Source organism: Protopterus annectens, chromosome 17.part0, assembly GCF_019279795.1.
Source record: "Protopterus annectens isolate FY-2018-M chromosome 17.part0, PAN1.0, whole genome shotgun sequence".
Taxonomy (NCBI): Eukaryota; Metazoa; Chordata; order Ceratodontiformes; family Protopteridae; genus Protopterus; species Protopterus annectens.
The window spans coordinates 417,882,882-417,901,247 of NC_056751.1; the positions used below are offsets into that span (position 1 = coordinate 417,882,882).

Genomic DNA, 18,366 nt, shown 5'->3' on the forward strand with positions numbered 1-18,366 from the left:
TATATATGTGTTTTTATAGGAGAATTATTTATGTATTATATATAGCAACATATTTTTAAAATAACATATTAATGTGTTTTTAACTTGAGAGCACATTTAAATAATTAATTCATTTAAGTTAATTGATTGTGATTAAGCAATTGAATTGTATATAAAAAGGGAGGAAGTGTGTAAGGTTTTGTATCTGATGAAGTTCTGTTTGTATTGAGTGTGAATAAAGGGAATGAAAGCGCTTATAACCTTACTTTGCCTGATGTCTGGTTCTTTTCAAGGAGAAGGTATCCTGTGACATCTTTTTGCTGGATTATTTGCTTCATGTGTTTTACTATTGGGATTAAAGAAGTAGATTTCTTTATTCCTCCATGACTTGCCACTACTTGCCATGGGATTCTGGATGAATGAACCATTCAACTTTAAAAACTCGTGTTTAGTGAGATGTCTAATTCTTTTATTGAAACATTCTAAATTTCCAATACCAAGATCAGTTCACATTGTCTTCGTGTTGGAGGATCATGCAGCACTGTGTAATGATGCTTGCTGAATACCAAAAAGGTACACAATGTGTACACAGCCACGTACACATCATGGTAACTTTATGAATCTGCCCCACAGTCACAAAAATATGTTGCCAATCTGCTTTAGTTTCCTTATTCATCTTCATCATGCTGTTTCATATTTCAGTGTTTTTCACAATTTTATAAGGTGTGTAAAAATCTGTTTTTTTAAAGCTTTCCAGACATAAATTCTCCAGATTAAAGAAGTCACTCTGTTTGCTAATGCTAATATAGTGGTCTTACCTATTTCTGTGGTCTTTATTTCAAGAAAAAAATTCCAGTATACTTTCAGTATGTTTTCCTTTTTGAAAGTATTTTATACATTTGTAATAAGATTGCTCTAGAAACATATTGCTTGCTACTAAATGTTTAATATATTTTAACAATTCTAGATAGTTTATCAATTCATTTTATGACATATTTTGCATTTTTGTTAGAATAAACGGTTTAATTGATGCTAATATAACTAATGAATTTGTCATAGGAACTTCAAGTATTTTGCTGATATGATTGTATTTATAATTCTACATTGTAAGTGTAAATTTAACTCATGCTAATATTCATGCATAAAGAACTCATCCATGCTAACGTTACTTCTATATCATTCTCAGATGATTTAAACCTCTGTATTAATTTAACCTTGTACTACTGTTCTCAACCACTAAACACGTAAATATGCTTTACATCCTTCTTCAAGCTGTTGTTTAACTTTTGTTTAGTTTTTGCTATTTTGTATGTAAAATTTGCTTTGTTTGTTTCTGTTTCCACTATGTATTGTACTTCATATTATGGAGCTTGTACTATGTATTATTGGAGCTTTTCTCCCCGGGCCTCCACTGAAAATGGGCTCTTTGAGCCCAGTGGACCTCCCCGGTCATCAAACTGGAAATAAAATTAAATAAATAAATAAATAACACTGCCATTGTATGCTGCTGTACTACATATATATGTGTGTGTATGCATGCACACACACATACTCATCCTTTTCATGAGATGTTAAACTGAGGTCCCATCTGCTTGAGTGGATGTAGCTCATGTGGATGAAAAAGATCCCACACCAAGTATCAAAAACAATACAGGAATTTCCTTGATGCCCTATCCGAATTTCCCCCAGTAGTATAAATACCACCTTGAGACTCCCCTGAAAAGAGGGTGCTAGCCTAATGGGAATAAACCAGTTAACAAAGTATAGATAGATAAATAAATAGATAAATAAAACAAATGTGTGTGTGTTTGTGTGTGTGTGTGTAGCCCATACTACCAGTATGTTTTACAGTGAGAAGCATGGCATGTATGAGGGAAATATGATCATCAGCATGTGTTAACTGCCACCCTTGGAGCCAGTGCTAGCAGTACTACGTGTAGTGTTCACACATGACAATGGAGGACGTACAGGCAGCACCTGGCATATCACCAGCTCAGTGACCAGTAATTAGTGGATCTTTTCGATGTGAACAGGAAGACTGTACAGGACCTTTCCAAACTGTGCTGCACAAAAACAGAATTTATGGGGATGTATGGTATCCATTTCTACAGATACTAGGGTATGTGTAGCTTTAACCATCTCTACTACATGGGCTTTTCAGTAAGGGAGCACATTAGGATTATGCCATGTGTTAGTCTCAAAAATCCTGAAACAGTTATTTGACATTTTGCAACAGCATTTGCAGGAACATGCATGATTCTCTAGGACTGCAGAGGAGAGCAACACTAACATGCATGTATTTTATGACATTGCCCACTTCCCCAAGGTCCTGAGATCCACTGATTGTGCAAACACTGATATCAAGTCTACACTCAGTTCGATAAGGCTGTAGTACATCACCATGAAGGGCTTTCAGTCTCTTAACTGCGAGTTAATCTGCAATGCGAAGGATATTATTTATAATGTGTCTGGGCACCACCCAGGCATTCTCCACAATTCTCACATCAGGTGCACTTCTAGCATATTCTGAAGGTTATTGTGAGGGGATTTCTTACAGGTTCAGCTAAATGGTAGGTGCATGCTGCACACACAGGTTAGACAGGCAAATTCATATACATAGATTCATAGATTCATAGATAGTTATTAACCATGCAGTCCAGGGAACCATGGGGGGGCATGGCCAGGTTTCCTAATCACCCCAGAGCTGTATCGGGTTAAATGACTTGTTCATAGGTTCATAGGTAAGTACTAGGCTATCTGCCCGAGGGCATCTATAAACCTAGCCAGAATGTGTTTGCTTTCACCGCCCCCTTTGATTAGTTCTCTGTGCCTCGGTCCAGCAGAGCCATTAGTTCCCTTTGCCTCTGTTCAGCAGAGCCACTGCAGTGATCCCCAGAGTAAATTTTCTGTTTCCCATCCGCTCGTCAAGGTTTCTCCTGAAGAGTGTTAGTGAGAGGGCTCTGCCTAATGCTATGCCAAATTTTAATACAGTGCGACAAGAGTTTGATACCTTTGTACTGCCCACAGTTGTGAATGTCCCTTTGCTCTTGTACCATAGCACTAGAATGCTTATTTTTCAGTCATATGGGCTCCAGTCATACGGGATACTCCTTTCCCCTTCCTACAGTGATAAGTACTCACTCATCCAACCTCCTGATCATATTTGTCAAGACTTCATCTGAATCTGCTGCCTTCCCCGACTTCTTACTGCTCTTTGTACTTTATCTAGGGTGGGCACTTCTTCCATTATAGGCTATGCATGAAGCAGTACAGTTTCTGTAGGGTTTTCTCCATTCATAAGATGCTGTCAGTACTCCTTACATCCATCTCTGTTGTCCCCTGACCTGGTTAGCAGATTGCTGCTGGCATCCCTTATGAATGGAGTTTGATGGCCTTCTTTATCTTTCTGTTGTTGTCAACTTCACAGAGCTTTTTTGTGCCATCTGCTGAGTCCATCTTCCAAAATCTGGTAGAGTTTCTTGGATGCCTTGTTCTTTGCCATTGTAACTGCTCTCTTAAGCGTCTTTGTTAGTCAACCAGAACTCCTTTTTAGCCTGGTCTGTCTCTTCTATCTCCCATATCTTCCTCCACTCCTCCTTTCTTCTGATATCTTCCTGGATTTCTTCATTATACTACTAGCTTTCCTTATATACCTTACATCAATACTTGGTTCAGTTGCACATCTTTTCTATGGTCTTCCCACATGCTATTTTGAGACGCTGCCATTCTTCCTCTGCTCTACCTATTTCCTCTTCTTCTTGAGATGCTATGGCCCTGAATGTTTCTTTGTCTTCAGCCTAGTCTGTTGACCATAGAGCTATATCTGACCACTGCCTACAGCTGTGTTTTATGCTGGGGATGACTTTGCAGTTTCTAATTTTATCTCAATGCCCTTTCCTTTCTTTGAGGACATCTACCAGAGTTGTAAGTTGTCCACTCTTGTACGACATTTTATTACTTTGTCTGTTATGAGCCATGTGTTGGCCATCATCAAGCCAACTATTATAAAGAAGTTTAGAATGGCCACTCTTTCTTTCTTTATGTTGCTCCACCCATGTGGATCCAAGCAGTCCTCGTATCCTGTTCTCAGTCTGTCTCAATATGAGCTTTCAAGTCCCCCATTATTAACACCAGTTCATTTTGTCCCTGCAACTGCTGCCTGAATGCTCTGTTTTGCTTGCCATCACAATCTTGCTGTGGGATACAGGCTGAGATTAGGAACACTACCCTAGCTTTATACTGGAGTTGACTGTTAAGAGTCTGTCCTATGTTATGACATCCTACACTGTCTTTAGAAGACTCTCTCACCATAACTTCCATAACATTTCTAGTCTGTTCTCCCGAGTAGTAGATTTTGAATCCCAAGCTAAGCAGCTCCTAAATACAATGGATATCCAATCTATTCCTTGCCATCATATAATCCACTTCCAAGCTGCAACCTTAAGTGAACCTATATTCATTGTAACAATCTTTGGTTCATTTTAGGCAGGTTGATTGGTTTTATATCCAGCCTTAGCTAAACAGAGCTATCCCCAAGGTAACCCAGGCTGGGAAACTCGACAATGAACATCACCATTTATCGTTATATGTTTTCTGTACAGAAAGTTTCTTGGGCAGAATATCCAGTACCCTATGAGACAATCTTTGGCATCTTGCTATCAGTGGAAGTAGAGCAGTCAAGCTGTCAGCTTTAGACATGCCTTCCTAGAAGCTGAAACAGACTCATCAGTGGCAGCCTGAGAACAGCTGCTTCCCAACGTCTCAACAGTAGGAATTGCATTTGTTTGGGTCAATACTGGGTAAGCAAAATGACCTGGCCCTGTAGAAGAACTTCATTATTAACGATCAGGTGCCAACTTTTTTTGCCAATTCGTTTTGCTGTAGTTATGATGTCATTATGTAAAGTGAGCATCCTGATTCAAAATGTTTTCTTTTTTTTTAATTTTAGTTACACAAGTAAAGGTATATGTATCAAGTCTGATAAACCTGTATTTGTATTTACTGAATGCTGAGTTGATGTCCAATTACATACTGATTCTGTGTCATCTGGTGGCACCTTCTGATGACATCATAAAGGAGGAAAACCAGTGTGTAGTTCAATACCTTGCAGTACTGAACTGAAAGGAGTCCTACTATGCCAACTATGCCAAAAACAGGTACTGTGGTGCTATAACCTTCTATGTTAATGAATTTTATAACCTATTCTGAACATAGCACTTGACAGGTCTGCTGAGTCCGGCTGATGCTCTCCATTGCTGGTAGGGTTGAAAGGTGAATGGAGGATGAGGAAATCAAACTCTGGACCACACAAAGCAACTCAATGATGGCTCATAGTCTTAATCATTTGTACTGATGGACTGTTTTTAAATTTTCAGTTCACTTTTATTGGATGTAGTTGTCCAGACTAAAGCTTTAAATATGCAGCTGTGAAAGTAGTGCAATGTAATCGTAGGTAGTATCCAGCCTTGGCATAAACTGTGCCCTTGCAAGACTATTTTCCATTTTCACTTTAATCAACCGTGTCCTTTATTGGGCCATATGAACTAGCTCTGGATAGAGTAGGCCATGCAATAGGAAATCCTCCAAGCATCCCACTAGCTCTTTCATACAGTTTTGTGATGATTGGATTTTAAACCCTCTCCAGCTCCTTCTGCTAGCTCTCAAATTCTTCTTTTTTGGCAGCATGTTTTGTTTTGTTTCTTTTTTTCAAGCCAAGAAAATACTTTATTGCATTTGTTCAGAATTTTGTATTCATCACTTATTTTGACTTTTAGTTTCTTATCTTTAACAGTTGCCTTCATAGTAAAAGGCTTGGGACTCCAGAGAGTTCTTGCTAGCAAACCTATTATATTGTTTTGATGTTCAGCCTTGTGCTTCTGAACACTTTGCATCACACATTCAATGTCTTCTTTACTTTTATTTGTAATGGTGGTAATTGTGTTTTCTTTTTCTGTGATTTTTGTCAACAGGAGATACTTTGAGGGTACCAGTGGCATCAATGTCAAATGCCACCTCAATCTGAGGCAATCCCTAGGGAGTTGGTGGAATGCTAGCCAATTCAAACTTCCTGAAGATGTTGTCCTTTCTTATTGCTGTATCGCCTTCACAGACCCATCTGAGTTTAAGTGGCAATCATAGGTTTCTTTGTTATCAGGACAACTGTAACAGCTCCAGCTGATTCAATGCTCAGTGACATATGAATGACATCTAACGGCAGCAAGTCCTGAACATTTTCTAACTTGTCTCTAGAGAGGATAGCTGCATGTACAGCTGGTCCATAGCCCATGCTGCAGACTCATCAGGATCAATGTTCTTATTAAATTTTTTTGCCATTGAAAAAAGTTGCAACAGTTTCTGAACCTTGAGGATACATGTCAATCAGCCATCTAGCACAATATCATGGAATTGTGACTTGTCCTGGCCTGCATCATGAAGATACTTCTCCAGAAGTCCTGGCATGCCATGGGAGAGATTTGTATTCAATTCTTCAAAATGAGTCCTTGTAATAGATGTTTAAAAGTTAATGCCTTCATAAACAGAATTTATTTCTATACCAGTCTGAGTGGTGGAAGAAATGCTACATTTGGTACAGTCACATTCAGTACAGAAATGGCAGACAGCTCTTTTATTCTCACTTATGTCATTTTTATGTTTATGCTGGAACTCAGCAGTGAAGTAGTTTACCATATGATTAGCAAAATCTTTTCCATCCAATAGGGGGTCTACTAACAAGCACCCAAAAACAAGATGCTGTCTATCTCAAAGGCAAGGACTCGGCCATCTTGTTGCTCACACAGGCTGTAGCTCATGCTCAAACTCAGCTATAATATCTGCTGAGGTGCCCTACCTTGTCCAATCACAGTAGCTGAGTCCGAGCAAGGTAAATGTAGCAGCCATGATGATGGAGTAGGAAGGAGCGGGAGGGAGTGTGAATGCAGATTTGGGTTTCAGGCAATGACTGGGAGGAAGGATTTAGGTTTGGGGAATGAGGCAATTTTAGGTTTAGGGAGCAGGAAGAGTGTTTAGGGTTAGTGAGTGATTGGAGAATTTAAGATTATGGAGTGGGAGAGGAGCTTTAATGTTAGGGAGGAGGAGGGGAGTTTAGGGTTTAGTAGCAGACAGTAGTTTTAGCAGTAGGGAACAGGTGGGGAATTTAGGGTTAGAGAAATGAAGTGGAGTTTAAGGAGTGATCAAAGATGTTAGGGAGCAGGATGGGGAGTGCTCCAGTCAGGGCCAGTGTTAACATTTTGGGGGCCCCTAGCAGATGTCAAGTTGGGGCCCCCTAGGCACTTCTGTCTACATATCACCCTGTTACTGTCATCCCTCCTAAGCAACCTTTTATCTCATGCTGCAGACTTTTAGGAGTAGTAAGCTCAGACCGATCTGTAGCTACAATACACCATTACAGCAAGCCTGAGTATTACACTATGTTGGCCCATCTCACAAAGGGGCAATTACAGTTACTGGAATTTAGTTGCAACAATAATACTTTGCAGCAATGCTATATACAGGTCTGGACTTAGGTGAAGTAGCACTCCAGGCCTATTGCTTTAGCCTTCCAGCCTTCCAGCATACATACAGTCCAGTCTTCCCTTGTTTTCCCCCCATCTTGGGCTCCCTATACCATGTACATTACTTTTTTCTTCCTTTTCAGCTTTTTCAAGAAGCCATAACTTCCTGTATGCATTTTAAAGTTTTTTTCTTTTTTTCACAACCTTTTCATCCAATGATGGCTTGAACAGAAATTATGATTAAGGAAAAAAATTGTGTTGCTGTTCAGCTTTAGTTTTCATTGCATCAACACACCTTTCATGACTAAGTAAGCACAGTAGTAACCATTTAGGAAATAACTTGAATAAACCAGAGTCCAAAAAGGGATGTATTTTAGAGCATTTCCCCTACCTTTTAATCCAGTGGTGACCTGAACAAAAAAAAAAAAACATGAATAAGAAAAAATAATTCAGTTTTATTTTTTTTCTTTCAAAGAAGACATAAGTTGTACCCAAGGCTTAATGTTTAAAGATGATGAAATAGTAGCTCACAATAAACTAACAAGCTAGTTGTTGTCTGGATACACAGGTCCTATCTGGGAACTGCCTGAATCCCTAATCCTCCCTCAAAAGAGTCTGTCTATGAATCCCTCTGGTGTTAGACTGGGATGAAAGCAGAGGTTCAAATTGCCACAGTCATGTATGTCAAGTGACTGCTGACATACATATACATAGCATACCTCCTTCACTCCTCAACCCAAACTGTCAAAGGCAGTTGACCTGTATACATGCCTGAAGTCTGATTGTGAGGAAAGTAAAAAAAAAAACATGACTACAGTAATGTATTCTGCTATATTACTCCTAGACAGTACACTGCCCCTGCACACCTTCTTTGCATATCTCTGAGGTCTTTGAAAAAAGTAAAAGAAAGAATGACCAATCACAAACTATAATAACCTCATGTGTACACCTCTAAGGTTTGAATGTGATGAAAATTAAAGTAGTAATAACCATACACATTCCTTCCACACATAACCTACAGCAACTTCTTGTACACGCACCTCCAAGCAGGACTGGTTTTAGAATGGGTGCAGTTGAGAGCATAGGCCATTATCAGCTTTATCTCAACAGGGTCATATCACAGCCCTGTTCAGGTTAAAGGGCGTAATCAGAAAATAAATAATTTTTTTTCTCCTCATTTTTCCCCAACAAGCAACAGCATTTGTGTGGCCCCCACCATCAAGGATGATTAAGGGAAATCCCTGTATCCAGTTATACAGTTTGGGGAGTGGGGATCAGACTCTTAAAAGATCTAAGTGTCTGAATATTCTGTAATATATTTTATGCATTACTTTTGAAATATAATTACTTGTTAGCTACATTTTTTACTGATACCCAGAAGAATAACGTAAGTGTCCTGGCATTATTGGGTGTGTGTACAGATAAAAATCACTGATATTTTTTGCTAAATATTTCAGTAAAATATTTAATGGAAATGTGAAGCCTGTTGCATCATAAAACACCTTTACTATAACCACAGACAACTTTGAATTGTAAAGGAGGTAAAAATAAGAGTTATTGCTCAGCTGTTATATTAAGAACATATGATTGCTGTACTAGCTTTTGTTGGTTTGACATACATGTTACAAAGTATCAAGGTAGGACAACTTGCTGTGGTTGGGGGCCACCAGGAACAGTGGGCCCCCACTGACTGCAGGGTTCACTGGTGCCTAAACCCGGCTATGGCTACAATTAAGATTAGGGACTAGGTGGAAGTTTTAGGGTTAGAGTTAAGGCTATGGTAGTTCTATGCAGTTCAGTAAGGACAGGCAGTAGGAAGTCTATTTAATTAAGTAGTGTTGGGCTAGTAAGAGTTAGGGCATTTGCCAAGAGGCAGCAAGCAAGTGTGTTGTGAGCTATTAGTAACTGAGTAATTACAGTAGACCTTTCAAATGGATATCTCTAGCAGAGGACAATACATTCTTAGTGGTTAGGATTGAGACATGAAAAGCACCACCATCAAGCTCAAATATCAATACATTCTTTTCTGAGCTAACCTTTTTGCCCAAGCCATAAGTAATGGCAGAAGCAGCTGATTCATTTATAATAAGAAACATATTTACACCTGCAGTTGTCCCTGGCAATGGGAGTCATTGAAATAAGCAGGAACTGTAATCACTGTGTTGGTTACAGTTTTTCCAAGGTAATGTTATGCAATTCCTTTCATCTTTGTTAGGACCATATACAAGATTACTTCTGTGTAGAATGCTTTTGTCTCCCTTTTGTACTCAACTTGGACCTTTGCCCTACCAATCTAATTACCATGAAAGACTAATGCTTTATATAAGACTAAACCACAGAATCATTGATAATGTGACCAGTTAAATGCTGTGCCTCAAAACTTGTGTTTGTGCAATTCATTGCAGCTAGGTTCCTTGCTGTATTTCCAGTCAACCACACTCTGTCAGTAAAGGTCACATCATTTGTAGTGGCTCAGCTACCCTGACCATTAACACCATGACAAAAAGAATCTTGGCAAGATTTGGAGGAATGGGCTGAAATATGACAGCTTGAAATTCACTGCCAAAGAAATGCAAAATAATGCAGCTTGGTAATAAAAACTAAACTCAGAGAAGTGGTACACATTCGGAGGAGAAATGGCATCAGCAACAAATGAAAGGGGCATCATGTGAGGAAGTCACTGCAGATAACCTAAAGGAAAGTAAGCAGGATGAGAGAGCAGAAGGTAAGGACTGCTGAATATCTGGATGCATAGAAGGCAATATCACCAGCAGAAGCATAGCTGGTTCAACCAGCCCTTATGTCAGTCCCCCCCCCCCAGGTTTTCAAGTGAAGAGCAAAATAAAAAAAGTCTGTTCTTTCTACTGGTATACCAACCAGGTGGCCAGATGCACAACATGCCTCCTCTTCCTCCTGCCCCAACCATTCAAGTCCTCTTTTTCTGCCCTGACCCTGGCCCACCTTTCTCACACTTTACTAAAAAAAAAATAAAATAATTTCTTCTTTTAAACTGTAGCAACCTGTCTGCTACAAATGTAGAAAGCAGTTGCTACATTGTATACCATGCATGGAGTACTATAGCATTCAGGTTTTTAGTAAAAAAAAAAACAAACAAACAAAACTTGTTTTCTTCTAAACTGTAGTAAACTGCTTACTACAAATGCATAAGCAGTTGCTACAGCTACAGTGTATACCCTTCATGGAGCACTATATGCTCTATTTTTTTAGTTAAAAAACAAAAAGAGGAATCTTGTTTTCTTTTAAACTGTATCAAACTGCTTGCAACAAATGTAGCAAGCAATCGCTACAGTTTAAACCACACATGGAGAACTTCAGCACTCAGGTTTAACTGCAAATGGCGGTATTGCATTAAAGAGCAACTGAGATGATGGACGGGTGATCTTGCCCCCTAAAACTTTGCTCCTGAAGCAGTTTCCCCTCTTGCCCCACTCTAACTGTGCTACTGACCACCAGCAGAAAACAAAAGACAGTTGATAAGTACTCGAGTTAGTATGCAGATGCATAAGTACAAAGTTAATAAGTTGAACTCAGTTTATGGGCTCTATATTTTGCTTATCCACCAGTTCTTTTTCCCACTCTATTAAACTTGGCATCATATACTCCTTTGTGGTATTTGGAACACTGTAAAATACCATGTGGCTTCTACTGGGCAAAAAAGCACTTTTCTGAAGACTGCATATTTCTTACTTACTCTGCTTGAACTCCGTACCAGATCATGCTCAAATGGGGCTCTAGGCAGGCTAAAGAACTAGGGGGCCCACCCCACCTACCAACTCACAACCATTACAGTGCCCCATTACTTGGCTGTCATGACCCAATTACTATAAGCACTGTTCAAACATGTCAGTGTGCATTATATATTGTTCTTTACTATTACAATGATTACAGAGGTTTGGATTTAAAACTTTAATTTCAAATTTTATAACACAAACAGTGATGGATATTTGCTAAACAAAACAAAAGAGTTTCACAATGAAAACAGACTTAGCTTGAGAAACAGCAAACTTCTCTTCCCTTAAAACTCACATTCGCTGACAACGCATCTGGCCAGTGGCAGGTTAAGTGTACCTTAGGACCCGGTTATTTTCTATCCATGGGCCCCAACACACATATTTTTTAGGACCATCAAAAATGCATGTGTTCTTTGATTCATCTTCCTGTTTATTTTAAATTATATTTCATGTTTAATACAGCAGCATTTATTGATTGAGCTTTAAACTTATCATTTTTAATTTTTTTTCCAGAAAGTATTGAAATAAAATGAGTGAACCAATAATGCCAATAGTACCAATTTCAGAACATTTTAACTATAAAAGCCACTCAAGCTACTGTAACTATAATCCACCAATATGGCCAAATTATTGACTGTGCACACATTATATGTCTATTTGTGATAAAATAGCAACAGTAAAGTATTCCAATTTCTTTAACACAAATACACACTACTCCTGCAAAGACAGACTAATGACTTTTTTATTTTTATTGAATTATCTTTTGTGACATAGACAAAGGTAATCAAACTATATTAACATAACAAACATTATACTTCACGTATATTTGCTATATATCATATTCATATAAGCTAAACAGTATTACATAAATTATTCAATTCCTGCTTTTTTAAACAAGAAACATCTTCATAAAACCATCACTTACTACATAGACAATCATACATTTATAGAAATGAAAACAAACCACACCAACACAATCCTAGTCGCAAGCATTTTATATCACAAACCATAAATAAATACTGACACACTCCCAATTGCAAATATTACACATCACTTATAAATCTACCCAAGCTTTCTCTCTCAAACATTACATAGCTCATTTAAGTCCTGCTGCCTTTTATGCCTCATTCCTCCCTTGTATGTATTGTTCCCATAATTCCCATTTTTTCCTATGTAGTTTGCTCCTACCTTTTTCTAAAGATCTCAGTTCCAGTTGTTTTATCTCTGCTGCCATATTCACTACTTCCAGTATAATTGGTTTAGATTTTGATTTCCATTTTCTAGTAATTGATTTTTTTGGCAGTCACCATTAGTAGACACAGTAAGCCCTTACCATGTCTAGGCAATTCCAATTCTGTATCACAGCTCAGAAAAATCATCTGCCTCATCAGACAAATCTGCCCATCCAGCATGTCTGACAATGCATCCCACAGGGAATCCTTAAATCCACCAATTCACTGCGCTCCCCAGAAAATATGTTCCCAATTACCTCTTTCTTTCCCTACACACTTCCAACATTTACTGTCTGCCTAAGGAAAAATTTGCTGTAGTCTGCTTGGGGGTATAAAAATATCTATGTAAAACACCTCCCGGGGAAAAATCCTAAATATTCTAGATTTTGTTGCATATTTGGGAGAAATACATATATCCTCCTATTGTTTCTTTGTGAATTGCTTATCCAGTCGCTCTTCCCAATCCTTTATAACCTCCTCTGATTCTTATAGATATCATGCAAAATTGTATATGCTCTACTAATTATTCCTTTTTCAATGGCAGCTTATGTTCTAGATTCTATTAAAAACCTCTACCAGTGCTGGTCTTTCATTTAGGACCCTCCTGTTTCTTTCTCTTTGCCTATACTCTGATATCAATTCCTCATAGGGAAGGCACTCTGTAACCTCCAGTCCAAATAAATCCTTGGAGTCTTACCATTGTAAAATCTTTCCCCCTCTAGTTATTTGCTCCCAATACCTTGGTTCCTTTGCCGGTTTTCTCCAATAAATTCTGCCCACCTCTTGCCTATTGTCTGTATCCCTAATTGCAGTCATCCTTATCGGCAGAATCTCCTTTCTCCATTTTCATGTTGGTTTAGTTCTTAGAATAATTTCTGCTACTTTATGGATATAATATTCTGCATGATTATTGTTATTCTCCTTAAAGACCTGCATCCAAAATCCCAGTCTCTCCTTGTTTCTTGAGCTTCCCCCATATTTCATCATCATCCCTTTCCACTTTCAATTATAGTTTTCTGCTTGTGCTATGGATAGGAGTCTTAACTGTGTAGCTCTGAAATACCTCTTTAAGTTGGATAATCCCAGTCTGCCCTCTTCTACTCAAAGAATCAGCTTATCCCACTTGACTCTTGCTGTCTTTACCTCCCAGATAAAGCCCTTCAGCTCTTTATTAATTGCTACCCACAACTTCTTCTCTGGTTGATAAAAATATGCCTGACCTATGTATAAGACTAAAGGGACTAAAACCATTTTAACTGCTTGTAATGAGTTTTTTAATAAGTTTAACAGGGTTAGTCATTTTTATCCATAGACATTCCCTAAATCCAGCAATTATATCTGCACTGCTGACTGCATCCTTCTCAGATTATTGCATCAATAATTAATATTGATGACAATGACCAAAGTCACATATTTCAAATCTGTTTCATACAAAGAGGTGTAGACAAAATATTCCAATATAATTTACACATTTACACACACACACACACACACACACACACACACACACACACACACACACACACACACACACACACACACACACACACACACACACACACTTCAGTGATGTAAAGCCAGATTAAAGACTGTTTAAAATGACAAGATGTTAAGAGCATAAGGTATTTTCATCCACAGAGAGCCCTCGTCCCCACCAGCAGTTATAGCCACTTTGGTGACTGTGAACACCCCTTATTGTTAAGAATAAATGCATTACATGTAGTTTATTGGTAGTTTTGGATGAACTACATGAAATCATGTAATGATCACTAACATCATACCTTAAGATCCAGCCATGTGTAGCATAGTTTAAATAGAAGAGTATTTATGAGAGCATAAAAAATTTTAAAAACCTGATAACATATGCCAAAACCAATATGCACAATACCCATAGAAGTCATCTGAATAATTTCACATTAAAGAGAAATATTACTAATGCAGAGGATGCTGCTGGCAAACAGCTTTGCATTTTAATGTTTCATCCACAAACCCAGTGATTGCTGTTCTGGGAGAATACATTGTCTATGTTACATTAAACAATTGGTGTGATGGTGATTTTGCCATAACCTTTCTTGAACTAGATCAGATATGCAATAGGTAATGGGTTTTAAACAACAACAAGAAGTTTATAGTTGCTAGGCATGCAGCCCTGGAACCATTAAGGAGCCTAGCCCAAATTCTCAATTGCTCCAAAGAACTAACTGGCTAAATTACTTGTTCAATGTACATGGTAAGTAAATGAAAGTGGAAACATTCAAACCATGCACTCTTGCCACAGGAAGCAACTCATTAACAAATCAGAGCTTTAGTATCCTGCACTAACTGCCAGAGTAACAGTTTTTAACTAAATGCTGACATCCTTTACAAGCTGCTTTTGTAGAGAAAACTGGATCACAGTACAAGCAACTATGATTACATAATGGATGCTGAAGACCATACAATTCTGATCATCATTCCAAATGATACACACTACATGACCTGAGAAATGTCAACCAATTTAAAGTTGCTAGAAGCTGTAAAGAAGGTACTGTAAAATGTACATTAGCAAAATGCAGCATGTTTAGGCTATATTACACAATCAAGGCCAATTAATGAATTAATTAATTCTTTAGGGCAATGAATAACACAAAAAATTAAAGATAATATAACTTGTACAGCAGCTTTTGCTCCATAATCAACATGTCATACAAAAATAAGAAATATTGCTGAATATAACATACTGTTTTTTTTGGGGGGGGGGGCAGTGATTACATGCCTTCAGAACACCAGCATCTCATTTTTGTCCTCCCTATGTCTTCTGTCATCAAGAATAGCTATCTCATCTGACATCACTAAGAATAGGTCTGACTTACCCGAATGGCTAATAATGCTGCATTGTTGCAACATACACATCCAGAGGTAACAGAGGAAGATTGTTGACAAATGGAGCCCCATACATTGAAATGAATCAGGCCCCCACCAGTCATAACAATATGCCATTACTTAGCTGTCTCTCCCCAGTTACTATAAATATTGTTCAAACTGTAAGGGTACATACTACTTTCTTCTTTATTTTTTCAATTCTCACAGAGATTTGTATTTCATTTAAAACTTCACATTTTTATGGAAAAAAACACTGACGGACATTTTCTAAATAAAACAAAACACTCTTACATTTAAAACAGACTTAGCATGAGAAACAGTAACATTCTCTTACCCTGAAACTCACATTTTGTGAAAATGTATATGGCAACCCATTAAACTACAAGTGATATGCTGGCATTCATATGAAAATGGCCTATATTAAAGTACTGATAAGTGTCTATGTGAAGGATGCAGAAATTCAAAAGATGAATGTGTAACAAATTTGCTAACAGCCTGGGACAGCCCACTGGACACAATAGTTCCTTTTCAGGAGCATTCTAGGAGTACCATCTGGTAAAGTAAATTGGCAAAGTCACATAGAAGGCAAGTAAAAACTTAGGGGATCAAACCATGTACTTCAGGAAGCAGCTGTTTAACAGCTCATAGCCTTACTCATCTGCACTAAGCACTAGACAAACTGTCATAGCCCAAATACCCTGCCTGTCACACCTGTGTGCCTGCAAAAAAGCTAAATTAAAGATGTATTCATAGTTACAATCTTAGCATGAAACTCAGACTTCATGTTGTCCAATTCATCCACAGCTAAATAAGCATATTGTCAGCATTCAACAGAATAAGGAAGCCAAGGATCCTATCCAAAAACATGTCTCATATGATGATGCTCTTGTTTACTACCATCAATTTCCTTCCTTTCTATCATAACTACTCTGGTTTATAGGTAGTTAATAGGGTTGCAGAGCAGGAGACCATTGAGGAGCCTTTCCCAAATTTCCAGCTGCCCCAAAGAACTGTCTTGTTAAGTGACTTGCTCAAGGGCACGGCATAAATATGAGGCAAAATCTGAGGTGTTATGCAAAACTGGAGACTGATATGAGCAGTGTACTATAAAGTACTTAAAATTAACAGAACAACAGGTTTTGCATCTAAGATATAGGGTTTGAGTCTGTGTGATATTCAACAAGAAACCTAATTAGAGGTAATGATAAAGAACTGGCACTCAATTCAAGTCTTGACCGGACCACACTACTTGGGACTCTAATGGAAAGAAATTCATCTCTCCTTATTTTGTTGTTTTATTGGTAATAAAAAAAAATACATTCAGTAACATCTCCCTCTTTGATACACAGTGCTGCTGCCACCTGACTTTCAAAACTCACATACATCGATTCCCTGAAGTGTCTGCATCACAGCTCATTGGTTTTCAAAGAGCTGTTATATGCTATTCAGAAGTTTCTTTTAAAGCCATAAGAGCAAAAACAAATCACTTTGATTGGACTTTACTTAAGTCTTTTTAACTTAATGCATGGCCTGGCCAGGCTCCCCAGCCAGCACAGGCCCTAGGCAACTGCCTCAGTCATCTTGTGCAGGATCTGCCTCTGCACCTGAGCTGCTTTCCCATCCAAAACATAAAATTTCTGAACTGTGTTTAAAACTGGTCAGTGATATAAAATAATACTATGCTGTATCAAAGCAGAAAGAATTTGTAAGAAACAAACAGTGTTAGTACAGTGCCTAACAAAGTTATAGGGTTTTTGGAAACTAGGTTTAAACACAGGAGAACAAGCAGTAAATTCTAATGAGAAAAGCACACTGAGAAAATGTTACCAGCACACCGTCCAACAAACCATGGGTTGTGCTCTAATGTGCAGGTTAAAGCTTCATTAAAAAATGCTCTGAGTATATAAATATTTGGTTCTTTAATACCAGTTGTTGATTGAATTAATCACTTGAGGATATTGACTGGAGTGTATGGATTGTACACAAGCTGCAGGTTTAATAGCAGTAACATTTCTAAATTAATGTGGTAACCCTGTGCTTGCATGACAAAAGAGAATCATGTGGCAGTAAAGGGTAGTATATTGACATGAAAAGTCTACAAGGGAAGTTTTGTTGCATTTGGGTAATCTGTATATTGAAAAAAGGAACCCAAGCAAAAATGGAGGCTTTGTACTAAAACAAAGTTTGAGAAACAAAGTGTGGAGTGCAAAGCTAATAATTTAACAGTGTTCAGAGCTGTACCATAATGAGTTACCGGAAGTGATTTAGAGCATTTCGTGTTACAAAGACAAAAAAAAATACTGCTTAAATGACCAAGTTACCACGCTTGTACGTGTGAATTATCCTGAATTAAAAGCAAGTGAAATCAGTGTCTGCTAGAAATTTGGTGATTTCTTCCAGTAAAACTAAAATAGAATTGTGGTTTTGCTCCTGAAATAAACAGTTTGGTAGTAACTGCATTTAGCTGGGGGGGTTATGTGAAGATGTAAGCCTAGCTTACTGAGAAGTGAAAGAAAAAGAGTGGCGTGTTGTGCAGCTTAGTTCAGCACTGAATCTTATTAGGTACTGTTTGAAACTGCTTCGGAGATGTAAACAGTAGTAAGATGTTTGTGGCAAAGTGTGTGAGAAGTATAGAGAAGAAACAATTCTTCTTGAGTAGTGTGTTGTTAATATCAATGACTGTTGCACCTAAAAAAAGGAAAGATAATAGCCCTGTGCCCATATGGGGGAATGCTGTAGCCAGAAAAAGCATCAGTCAAACGGGTTATTTTCTGTGAGAGCTATAATGATAGGCTTTCAGCATTAAATCTCATGTACATTCAGAATATAAAAATAGCCTGTCATGTGGAACTGGTAAGCTGAATGCCTGGTGAAATTTATTGTGTGAAGCTGCAAAGTGCTTCTCATGAAAATGAGAAGCAAAAGACTTAATAAGCAATGCCATAACTATGTTAATAAAACTGCTATCATGAAAGGAGAAAAGATAGACTCTGCTGAGACACAGCAACATGGGTCTTCAAAAGAAAGCAG

At 38.0% G+C, this 18,366-nt stretch overlaps 1 protein-coding gene and 1 pseudogene across 2 annotated transcripts in view; both read right to left on the reverse strand.

The window, feature by feature from the left end:
• Window positions 1-18,366, reverse strand: part of LOC122791387 (protein kinase C and casein kinase substrate in neurons protein 1-like) — an 821,887-nt gene that overhangs the window by 312,697 nt on the left and 490,824 nt on the right. The window lies entirely within an intron of this gene.
• Window positions 5,489-18,366, reverse strand: part of LOC122791832 — a 35,099-nt pseudogene continuing 22,221 nt past the window's right edge.